This window comes from Desmodus rotundus, chromosome 4 (assembly GCF_022682495.2).
Source record: "Desmodus rotundus isolate HL8 chromosome 4, HLdesRot8A.1, whole genome shotgun sequence".
NCBI lineage: Eukaryota > Metazoa > Chordata > Mammalia > Chiroptera > Phyllostomidae > Desmodus > Desmodus rotundus.
Genome location: NC_071390.1, coordinates 6,684,359 through 6,697,366, shown reverse-complemented (window position 1 = coordinate 6,697,366; position 13,008 = coordinate 6,684,359). Strand labels below are relative to the sequence as shown.

The window sequence follows — 13,008 nt, the reverse complement described above, 5'->3', positions numbered from 1 at the left end:
AAGAGCATCTAAAGTAAACCTAAAAATCAATATGAAAGTAATGCTCTCATACACTGTATACTTCATCCAAAGCAAAGGAAAGTTCAATTTAGCCCACAAAAGGTATTCTAATTATTTGAACTGAATAAGCATTTTAAAAAATCTGTTTAAAAACAAATACAACAATTAAGTCCTAAAACATTTCATTTCTTAAAGGTTCGTCTCCCAACGCCGGTATAACAGAGCATCCTCCTCAAAGGGAGAAATCAGCCATCTGCCTGACCACGCCTGTCATGGGCCCCGTTAAGTAAGCACCAAGAAAAAGAAATCAAAGGAGGAACCAAGTAAAGCCAAGACCAAAAGAGGAGGCTGGCCAGCCGGAGAGAAAGAAAGGGGAAGTTACTCCTCTACGATTCAGTGCCTGGTGATGCTCGCCCTGTTCAGCCTGTTCTACTTTTCTCAGCCCCATCTGCTTACCTTCCCTCTCTGTTCTTCCTTTGACACACAGAGGCTTACAGAACTTCGTGTGCTGAAACTAAGTATGCTGCCCTACAGCATTTAAACAAAGACACATGAATGTTGGAGGTAAGGAGCCATTCCAAATGACAAAGCAAATTGCAGGTTAGCTCCCAACCAAGGGCTGTCCCGTAACCTCATACATATTCATGATGGTAATTCATAGTGTTTTCTTAGATGTTATTTACAGAATCAACATATCAAACCCTTTGAGATTTACTGTAATAACAAAATGCCCAAGTAGTATAAACTCGCGATCTTTTTAAATGCAAATTAACTGCCAAAACCGCGATGGCAGGCCTCTTCCAGGAAGTGTCGAGCTTCCCCTGCACAACAAGCCTGGCTAGCACTCACAGGGAATACAAGTGATTCTATTTTCTTTTAGAGACACACACAAATATTTCGCAATGAAATTACATGATGTCTGGGATTTCCTTCAAAGTCACTGAGGGGTCAGGAGGGAAGTAAGGGGGTAAGTGTGCAGACAAAACCAGACTGGCCATGACTTTAAACTAGTGAGCACAGACGACTATTTGAAAAATCATCATACAATTTTCTCTTCTGCATGAATGTTTGAAGTTTCCATAACGAAGTTTAAAAAATATATGACACTTCCTCCCCTAAATACTACAGTAAAGGTATTCCTGCAATATTACTAGTACACGCCAAAACCATGTAATTCACTAGTCTCACACAGACTCTAATGACAGGGTACGCTAAAATCACAAACTACAAGAACTTTTCCTTAATGATACCAATATACAATTTGATTATATTAACTGTTAAGAGAACTTTCTGAAAGTGCAAGATATAACAAAAGTTTAAATTTTCATAATGTCAGTATGAAACAAACCAACCTCCTGAAATTTACAGTGCAACCTTTGCGGTCTGGGGTTCTTTCCGCAGTAGCCCAACCTAAGACAAGCCTTCCCTTCCTCCCAGGAGGAGACGGCGAGAGGTGAAAGACAAGCCACTTCTAAGAGTGGAGAAAGATGGGGCACGGTGGAACTTTTATTTCGAAAGGCAAAGATGACACTGTAGGGTTTCTATGTTTTCTCTAGCGTGCGCATGTTAACTGTATTACACGCTTTAAACTTTAGAGTTTAGGGGTGGTTCTAGTTCAGTAGGAATTGATGCATCGGTCAGGAGGGAAGTCACTTTACATAACAGTAAAGAGAGCACATAAAAGTACTCTCCAAGAAAACATGTCTCCCGAAGCTCCAATAACTTACATACATCTCTGTCCTGTGCGTATGCAACATTCCTGCCACAGCTTCTTCAGAACAGACCTACAGACTCCTACCTGTTTGAAGCTGCCGAAACACGAAATACGTAAACATTCTCGGTCCCCAAAATAGTACAAACAGGAAAATAAGTTACAAGACACACATTCATTCTCCTGGTCACAGGACACGAAAAAGGTCCAAAAACGCTACTTCTCGATTACTGTCATCAGGAAAACGCACCGCTATTTCCCTTTGGTTAATGACTTAAGTTCTTTCATAATGAAATTGCACACGTATTCAGTACCAATGGAATACTTGGAAAAAATGACAAGTATGGAAAAACAAGTGTAATAACAAAGTACGTTTTGTATATATAGTGAAACTGACAGGAGAAATACACGCCCTTTAACAAATACCACCTGACCGGTATAAAAAAATGGATCAGTTTTGCTGTGAATCTAAAATTTCTCTAAAAAACGCGGTCTGTCGTAACAACAACAACGAGGACGATGGCTGCAGCCAGCGGCCCACGTTAATGCCCCTCTTCTAATGCAGCCGTCTCAACACGGCTCTTCAAAAATGCTGTGCTGTGGGTGTGACACTCCGCTAACAGACCCAACGGACTGCAGAGAAAGAGCCCAGTCCATTTATTCGGGCAAAATGCTGCGAGGAATATACACCGTCGTTCCGGAAACAAGTTGAGGCGGGCACAGCCACACTTCTTACCTTCCTAGGATCCACTCTGAAGGTCCCTTCCAGGAAATGCACCTTGACTCACTGTGGTTGACAATCAAACAACCTGCCTGACATTTGGATTTTCAGCCTTAAAGAGGTAAGTTTCTTGTCAATAACAGGATTAATAATGTTAATTTGATTCACTTGCTAAAATTATAAAATTTTAATTGTCGATTATTCTGTCTGCTCTTGAATTTTTTTAAATAACATAAAGATTATGTTCCATAGTTAGAATCCAGGCATAAAAGGTGTCAGCACCTTTTTAAAAATCTTTCTGGTCTCTAAAGAGAGGAAAACACCACACAGAGCCCGGGGCTCATGCTCCACAGCGACACTGTCCCTGCTTGTCCTGAACTGCTCTCACCCCAGCCCCAGTCCCACTACCCTGCCTCATAGCCCTTCCTCACCACTTCCAGAGAAGCCTTCACGCTTACAAAATTTTCTACAGTTTTCCAAGCACACAAAATTTACGAGTAGTAAATTCTTTCCTTTTTTTCTAAGACTCGTTATTAATCATGCCAGTTACTTGGGGTGGGGTAAAGCAATAAAATGTAGAGAAGAACACACGGCTACTTTTGTCAAAATATTCCAGTAAAACTATAATCAGCCATTTATCTTTATAATATAAAATATTCAAACACATAATTATATGATCCTGAAATGCCTTTTCTATTTAGTAAGAAACCATTTTAAATTCCTTTAAAGAAAAAGAAACACTGAACAACAACTTTTAAAAAATAAGCCACATTTTTTTCCCTAAACCAAGAAACATGAGTGAGGTATACCCATTTGTCGAAGTGGAATCCGAGGACTGTCACTGCTCATCCAGGTCACCAGGAGGTCCTTGCCCTAACAGAACACTGCGGGTCCCATTCCCTTGGCCCTTCACCCTAGCACATGGCACTACTATCTTACAGATAGGGGACAAAGCTGACTATTTTAGGTTATAATTCAATAAAACCTTTATTTTAAATTTTGTAATTAATCAATCTAAGCCATACCTTGAGCCCTGGCTGGTGTGGCTCAGTGGACTGAGCACAGGCTGCGAACCTAAGGGTCGCAGGTTTGATTCCCAGTGAGGGCACATGCCTGGGTTGTGGGCCAGGTCCCCAGTAGGGGGAGTGTGAGAGGCAACCACACGCTGATGTTTCTCTCCCTCTCTTTCTTCCTCCCTTGCCCTCTCTCTAAAAATAAATAAGTAAAGTCTTTAAAAAAAAAATCATACCTTGAAGAGTCTAAGTTTTGTTAAGTTACATAGTATTTTAGACTATGTTCCCATTCCCCCCAGAATTTCTAGTCCATATATATCCTATTTTTAAATTAACTGTTTTTGAGGCAATGTGAAGACTAGGTCTGAGGTTAAGAATGTGTCTCCCATAAACCTACAATTCTTAGAGGTTAAAATGATTACATAAGAAATGAAGTTCCATTATTTCCTATGTCATTGCAAAAAAGGAAAAGAAAACTAAGATCCTGTTCATTCTAATTTTAGTGGGAAGTAAAACGAATGGATTTGGGTAATTCCTTCCATTCATTTGTACAGTTATTCTCTATTCCATTTGTTAGCAATGTGGTTGACAGCTAGCCCTGCCTCTTTCGGTTAGAACTAGATGTTAGGCTTAGACCAAACATTAAGCTTCAATAAATTTTAAAAGATGAAGACAAAAATCTTATTTACATTTTAATATTTAAACATATGTTTTCTGGGCTGTAAAATCTCCTTTTTTGCCAACGGACACAACAGTGATCTAAGAGTCACGCAGTCTGTGATCTCACCAGCTATAGTTACTTGAGCAACAAGTCATTTGGACCTTAGTTTTTCATCTGTGAAATGACGGCCGCCTACCACTTTCACCAGCTGGTATCCTGCAGCATGCCCAGTTTCCAGGACACCCTCGAAAAATGATTCCATGGCCAAGTAAGCTCAAATAAGTTTGGGAAAGGCTGCATACCACTGGTGTCTCCCCTCCCCTTCCTCCTCCTGGAGAATACATGGTGTATTGATAAATGAAAGGCTTCAAGAATTCCCGCAGTTAAAAACAAAAAACCCCAGAAGATGAGTACGTCCTAGAATTCTAAAGCAGAGCATCACGATCATATAGACAACTCCATCGTCTGTACTTGAAAACTGCTGAGAGTAGATCTTAACTACTCTCACCATAAAAATTCTCACCATAAAAGAGAAACGGTAATTACGAGAAGGAGGTGTTGGCTAACAGCATGGTGGTGGTCATATGGCAGCGTATGTGTACCCCTTAAAGTGACATAACGGCATGTCAACTTCATCTCAATAAAGCTGGAAGAACAGAAACAAAAACCCTTCCACTTCATTTAATCTAGTGCTTTCCAAAGCTACATGACCAGAGGCAGTTTGTCTTCTGGCTTGTTTTTATTTCATATAACATTTATTAACATTCCACAGAAGTAATATTCCACAAAACCCACTCTAGGAAATACTGGTCCCTGCCAGCTCTGACTCATTTTCCCCAACCTGCACTGGACAGAAACACTCCCTGCAAGTCCTCAGGACGGCTGTTCACAGTGTCATGAAATTCTAATGCGAACTATCAACAAATCATTGGGCCTGTTTTTATTTTCCCTTTAAGAGTTATGGTTCCTACCCATTAATGGCATTCAAGGGGATCCCTGTAAGATTTAGCACTTTGGGTTGGTGAATGGGCTAACGCTCAAGCCAACAATACGGAAGAACTGTAACAAAATGCCTCTTGAAAGATTCTACTGTCTGTCCAGAGTCACAAAGCCTGTAATGCTAATACTGAGAATCAGCTATAACTGATTTGCTCTAAGTGTTGACTCCACCGTTTGCTTACACACACCCTTATCAGTGAGCCGCCTCAATGCATCTTTCTTTACTACTTGTAACTCTCTCTCCAATTTCTAAGAGCAGTGGGGAAATGGGCTATAAATTAAGTCATTCACTAACACCTACCTCATGTCACTACAATAATGATTGTATGCTTTATAAATAGTGGCTTTGTATCTGTTAACACAAACAGCATACATTTAAACTTTTTAAAATATATCTTATTGATTATGCTATTACAGTTGTCCCATTTTTTTCTCCTCTTGATCCCCTCCACCCAGTACCCCCATTCCCTCCAGCATTCCCCCCCTGCTTAGTTCAAAAGTCCATACGAGTTCTTTGGCTTCTCCATCTCCCACACTGTTCTTAACCTCCCCCTGTCTATTTTGTACCTACCATTTATGCTTCCTATTCCCTGTACTTTCCCGCCCATTCTCCAGTCCCCCTCCCCACTGATAACCCTCCATGTGATCTCTGTTTCTGTGAATCTGTTCCTATTCTAGTTGTTTGCTCAGTTAATTTTTGTTTTTATTTTTTAGGTTCAGTTGTTTATAGCTGTGAGTTTGTTGTCATTTTACTGTTCATATTTTTCATCTTCTTTTTCTTAGATAAATCCCCTTTAACATTTCATATAATAAGGGCTTGGTGAGGATGAACTCCTTTAACTTGACCTTATCTGGGAAGCACTTTATCTGCCCTTTCATTCTAAATGATAGCTTTGCTGCATTGAGTAACCTTGGATGTAGGTCCTTGCCTTTCATGACTTCCGATACTTCTTTCCAGCCCCTTCTTGCCTGCAAGGTTTCTTTTGAGAAATCAGCGGACAGTCTTATGGGAACTCCTTTGTAGGTAACTGTCTCCCCTTCAATTTTGGTGTTTCTATTCCTAAAATTAAAAGGTTAAGTTTACCATATGAATCTATAAATACAGGTAAGAATTATTCTATAACTTGAAGAGCTATACTCAGAGAGTGGATTCTAAAAGAATTCCATTGCTCTTCAACATTATCAGCAGCGAACGAAATCACCACAGATAGAGTTTACGTCAAAGTGCAAAGAGAAGGAGCACCCACGGAGGAGACCCAAGTGCCGCGCCACCGTGCGCTGGTCCAGAATCACTTGCCTCCCCCATGGGAGAGTCATTCTGCCACAGGACCCTAGTGACCTGAAGATCTGCTTGTTTACAGCCGCCTCCTGATGTCCCGAGGGCTCGTATAAAATAGTAACACATCTCATGAAAAGTATGAAAATAATTTTTAAAGTGTGCTTAAGAGAAAAAGTACCTTAAGATTTTTTAAAAGGTCAACATTGAAACCAAAATTTTATACAGTGAGAGAAATTTTTAATGTGTTGCTTCCTTAATCTGTAAACTAAGTTCTCAGGAATGCATTACAACTGAAAAGTTTTAGGCCCTGGCTGGTGTTGCTCAGTGGCTTGAGCTTGGGCTGCGAACCAAAAGGTTGACAGTTCGATTCCCAGTCACGGCACATGCCTGGGTTGCAGGCCAGGTCCCCACTGGGGGCCATGTGAGAAGAAGCCACAAGTGTGGTTTCCCCCTTTCTTCCTCCCTTCCCCTCTCTCTAAATATAAATAAAATCTTTTAAAGAAACTGAAAAGTTTAAAAAATCGTATGCTTCTGAAAATAATACTTCACTATCAAGTATAACAAGAAATACCTGTATCATACAGGAGCTACTATAAAGGACACAAGGACAAAATCAAGGGGGAGGGTGGAGGTGGGGGAGGGAGGTGGGTTCGGCGGGGGTGGGGTGGAGGGCTGGGGAGAAAAGGCATACAACTGTAATTGAATAACATTAAAAATTAAAAAAAAAAGAAAGAAAGAAATACCTGTATCAAGTATAGGTATTTCCAGACTGGGAAAAGATACTTAGAACATACATGTATGTGAAAGGAATCACATCCAGAGAATACAGAGAACACACACAATCAATAAAGAGAAAGACGTGAGAACCCTATTTTTTAAAGGACGGTGCACACGGCTTCCTGCTCCTCCTGTTCGGCAGGCAGCCACGCCCGCCTGCGCAGTGCCAGGTAAAAGGAGCCACAGCCCGGAGACACGGTGGCGAAGGTCTGAGTGTACAGATCTGGCTGTACTGGGCACCTGGTCAGCAGGGCTACTTTTAACTGGCAAAGTGGATATTGTCCCATCAGTGACTCCATCACTGACCTCAACTACATAACCTACATGTTCCAGTAGGAGTTGACTCGTGGCAGGTTCAAAGGCACAGTCAAGGCTGAGAACGGGAAGCTTCCATCAATGGAAAGCCCATCTCCATCTCCCAGGAGCCACTGTGTCAACACCAAATGGGCTGATGCTGGTGCTGAGTATGCCGTGGAGTCCACTGGTGTCTTCACTAAGTTGGAGAAGGCTGGGGCCGAGAGGGTCCTCATCTCTGCCCCTTCTGCACATGCCCCCATATATATATATATGTTTGTGCAGGAGGAGCAGGACAGCCTCACAAGGCTATCCCTCGTGAGGAGCGTGGCAACACCTTCAAGACTGTCAGCAATGCCTCCTTCACCACCAACTGCTTGTTCCCCACCTCCCAGCAAAGGTCACCGTGACAACTTTGCCATCATGATGGGACTTAGGACCATAGTCCACGCCATCACTGCCACCCAGGAGATGTGGATGGTCCTTCTGGGAAGCTGTGGCGTGACAGCAGCAGGGCGGCCCAGAGCACCATCCCCACTTCTACTGGTGCTGCCAAGGCTGTGGACAAGGTCACCCCTGAGCTGAATGGGAAGCTCACTGGCATGGCCTTCCATGTCCCCACCCCCAGTGTGTCAGCTGTGGATCTGCCCTGCCACCTGAAGAAAGCTGCCGAATACGATGATATCAAGAGGGTGATGAAAGAGGCGTTGGAGGGCCCCCCCAAAAGGCATCCTGGGCTACACACTGAGGAGCAGGTTGTCTCCTGAGACTTTAATAGTGACACATACTCTTCAGCCTTAAATGCCGGGGCTGGCACTGCCCTCAACAACCGCTTTGTCAAGCTCATTTCCTGGCATGACAATGAATTTGGTGGGCCTTACTTGACAGCAACAGGGTGGTGGGCCTTATGGTCCACATGGCCTCCAAGGAGTAAGAGGTCCCTGGATCACCAGCCCCAGCGACAGCAAGAGAGACCTTCAGGTACTGGGGAGTCTTTGCCCCAGATCGATCTCCTGAATCCCCTGACCTCCAGTTTCCATCCCAGACCCCCTGAAGAGGGGAGGGGCTTAGGGAGCCCTCCCTTGTCAGGCACCATCAATAGAGTTCACCGTACCCAGCCCCCAGGCCAAAAAATGGGGCAAACTCAAACAGGCATTCTACAGAAATGAGTACAATCAAATAAATGGCTAATCAATTTACGAAAAGTTGCCCACCAATTTAGTCATCAGTAAAAAGCTAGGTAAAAACCCAATATAATACCACAATACACCCAGCAAGAAGGCTCTTATTAAAACTTCGGACGCTGACTAGGACTGGTGGGACCGTGGGACGGCGAGAACTCTCATGTGGTGCAGCCACCCCGGGAAACAGACAGAGTGTACAAAAGCTAAGACGTGTTTACCTTCTAAGCCAGCTATTTGACCCTAGGTAGGTGCACACCCAAGAAAGGTGAGTATCACGTCTATCAAAAGGCCTGTGTATGAACGTTCACGGCAGCTTTATGCATAACATCCAAAGACTGGACGAGTCGCACGTGCCCATCAGGAACAGGTGGAACCGGCTGTGCGATGCACACACAGTGGAGCACCACGCGGGGATAAGGAAACCACTGCACGCCAAGTGGATGAACCTAGAGTGCTGAGTGAGAAAAGACACGCGTGATGTCACCACATTTATAGGCAAGCGACATAGATGAGGAGATGCCCCACGCATCACGTTCCAGCCTTGCCGGTGTCCCTCCTATTTTGGGAACACGTTCTGTGACCATGTCACGCACTCTCCCACCGCCTGAAGCACCTCCTGAAGACATGCCGGGCACATGCTCATCCAGCTGTCCGTGTGCCGAGGAGTCCCTCTCCCCAGAGCCGCCTCCTGATGTCCCGATACAGCCGTGCCCACGGCCACTCCCCACCCTCCCCCGCCATCTTTCCTGTGGGCGCACATTACTGAGCCAGTCGACTGCACACTTACTACGTGTCTTCCTCGCCAGCCTACAATCTCCACGAGGGTAGGGACGTTTCCGTCAACAACTGTGCTGCACCCCTGCAGCCTAAAATAAGGCCTGGCACACAGTAGGGACTGAATGAGTATTTGCTGCTTAAATGCCTACGTGCATTCATTCGTGAACTGAATTAACTCACAAACAAATAAATGTTCATATTCTTTTCCTTCTCCTATGTCTCCTCATGGCCGCTGGCCACCTTGTGGAACTGGGTCATCCAGCCCAGGCGAGAGGCCACAACAGAGAGGCAGCCACCAGCACACAGGAGCAGGTACCACTGAGGCCTAGCCTGTGCCCTCCCAGTGAGACCTCAGGAACCCGTGTCCTCCTGGCACTCTACTTCCCCCAGGGAAACTTCTGGGAAGTGCTGTCTTTGAGCGCTAACTACTCAAAAGACTGAGGACAAAACTAGGTTATCATTTAAATAACACTAGGGTAAAAAACTTCAAATTGACCTTGAAATGCTGCATGACTTCCAAAAATCTGAATGACAAGAATTAGGGATAAGCAGCAAATGCCACAAAAGCTAAAAATTAAAATTAGCAGAAAACCGCAATCAAGATAAAATTTATTTTATAAAGCCCTGTGGTCAAAGTACTGAGAAGTAGGATATATTGTCAGCAATTTAAATACTAAAAGCACCTGATCATGTGAATAATGGTCACAGATAACAGCAGTTACAAACAATCAGACCGACTGATTGCAAGATCAAGCGTCTCCACTCGATGACAGGTACACGCAGTCCCAATAACTTCTAGTATTATTACCAGCATTTTAACATCTTAAACCTTAATGCGAACCCATAAAAAGAAGTTTTTAGAAGTATTTAGGATTGTATTTGTTGGCTACAATGTGCAAAGGGCCATGTATCTGCGCGTCCCTGAAGCCTCCTGCCGTGACCAGGACACGCTGGGATGACACGTCCACACAACTGGGTGAAGGGAAGAATCACCCTCCACAGCCACGGAGAAGCAAATGGGAGCCCCTCGAAGTATGCAATTTTGAACTAGTTCTAAAATGATTTGTCACAGAAAAGCTTTTTATGTGTGTGTGTGTATATATAAACATACATCATATTTACAGAGCTACACAAATACATTCCCTATTTTAACACATTTTAAAACACGAATTATGCTCTGGATAAATAATCATGTATGAATATATATACTTTACGTTTATAACTATTAACTAGAAGAAAATCAACTGCTTTTTAATCGTGCAAGCAGTTCCTTAAAATTACCTGGCTCACGAAGTGAACTCCCGCAGCAAACACACAAACTCCCCGTTCAGACTAGTCATTCCCCGTTCGCCTGTCAGGTCATGACGGGGTGGCCGTAAGACCTGAGGTTCCCCAGGGTCCAGGGGAAAAGCAGACTTGAAACTGCAGCTGAAGACAGAGGGCGCTCGTGACAACAGCATCCCCACCACGGGCGCTTTGCACTCACTGAGATGTGCTGAACTCGCTGTGGGTGAATTGCTCAACACTCTCAGGAAATCAAAAGCACTGTTTACTTAGAGAGAAACAACTGTCAAGAGCTTCTGACATCCTTTGAATCTTCCTTTTGCTTCACGTCCCAAGTTTCAAGAACACTATTTTCTTTCTGAGTACTTTTCCGTTTGGCAACGTGTTCCGTGTCCAGCTGTTTCTTAAGAACAGCCCACCCGGCTGCTTGCTCGTTCAACGACTGTTCGCTGGGCACTCCGTCCCAGGCACTCCGCTGGCATCAGGCATTTCTTCCGACTCTGGCATGGTGCTTTCCCACGCTGGGGTAACAGCACAAAGTACGCTGCAGATTATGGGAGTCTGATACAGCTAATTTTTCAAAAGCAGATTCTAAGAATAAGCAAGAACTTCTACCACCAGAGTAAAAATTCAGAACCATCCATAGCTCCTTTGTCTTCAGTTCCAAGTAAAGTAGTTAAGAAATACACATATAAATCTTCCCCAGATAATACCTCTGTTGGTTTTATGTGGTATAAAAATAACTTAAAGACTAAAATTTCATGCTGATGAGCCAAACTGAATGGTTTTCAATACTACTTTTTTTCCTGTAGAAGGACTAATTCTAATTTAATATTAAAATTTAAAACATATGCAATCATTTAATTCAAAGAAATAGCTGAATTAAAATGCAAAAACAAAACAACAAAGAAAAATATAATTTCAGCTGCTGGACGGCCAGAAGTACCACGTAATTGCCCTTGACCTCCTTATTCCGGAGGAGGCCTCGTAGCTTCTCATCAACTGCACCCTAGCACCTAGGGTTTAGTCGGTGACCACGTCGCCAAGCCCTTCCCTTTATTTCACCTTCACAACAAGCCCACTGCCCTGCCCCCCCATGTTCACAATGCGGAGCCCAACACGAGGGAAGCTGAGAGTCACAGCTCCGAGCCACACGGGTAACGGGCGGAGACGCTGAGGTCTAAGGCAGGGGCGTCTGATCGGAGTTCACTGTCACCCTTGACACCACTCAGCCTTCACGGCATCGATATTCTTACCCAAAGTGTATGAAACTATAAAAGCAAGGAGCACTTGGTGGTACTGGTGCCACCTTCACACCGTCTGGTAAATGATTCGTCATGGGGCAGGTCTGCCCACATGAAGGTGGTTAACCCAGGATCAACATCCGCTTCACGCCAAACATTCCATTTCATTCTCTCATTACTCAGCTTTTGAAACACGCTTTTGAAGCACAACAGAAGTACATGCATGTTAACTATAAAAGTGACTGCTATATTAAGTTATACCTTAACTAGAGGTCAATTATCAAGCTATTCTAGAATTCCAGACATTCGAACCAAAGATAGAACCCCAAAAGAAAGCAATAAAAGTTAATACAAAGTTAATTACAAGCATTTCCTAGTGCTTACGTGCCCAACTCACAGAAGAATCCCTCAACCTTTACCCACTTCCTCTAGCTACTTGACTAACAGCCAACGTGGAGTCTAGTTTCTAAGACGATCACTAACCCTGCTACTCCTCCCCTACACCTGCTCACTTTTCCTTAATACTATCCCCCGCTCACCGCACTGTCATTCACTCATTTATTATCCTGACTGTTTGTTTAGTGACCATCGCTGACCCCTCTCTCCGGCCCCAGAAAGTGAGCTCCACAAGAGCAAGGGATCTTTACCAGACTATACGCTAATTATCAAATGCCTCTGGAACAGTGCCTGGCACATGCTATGTGCTCAATAAATATATTTTTAAAGATTTTAATTATTTATTTTCAGAGAGGAGAAGGGAGGGAGAGAGAGAGAGAAACATCAACTGGCTGCCTCTCGCACGCACCCCCAACTGGGCACCTGGCACATAACCCAGGCGAGTGCCCTGACCGGGATTCAAATCAGTGACCTTTAGGTTTGCAGGACACCCAACCCACTGAGCTATACCAGTCAGCGCACTCAATAAATATTTTAACAAACACATTAAGAAACCACAAATTCAAAAGGTAAAGTGCTACAACTAGACGAACACGCACAGCAAAAACTGACAGCAAAAGGAGAAAGAAGATTCCAAGAGTCACTTTAGAGGAACAAGCAGCAGTCGG

The 13,008-nt window shown here is 43.7% G+C and overlaps 1 protein-coding gene across 7 annotated transcripts in view; it reads right to left on the bottom strand.

Annotated features, from left to right (window-relative positions):
- Positions 1-13,008, bottom strand: part of ATE1 (arginyltransferase 1) — a 125,509-nt gene that overhangs the window by 84,004 nt on the left and 28,497 nt on the right. The gene's annotated exons all lie outside the window — the stretch shown is intronic.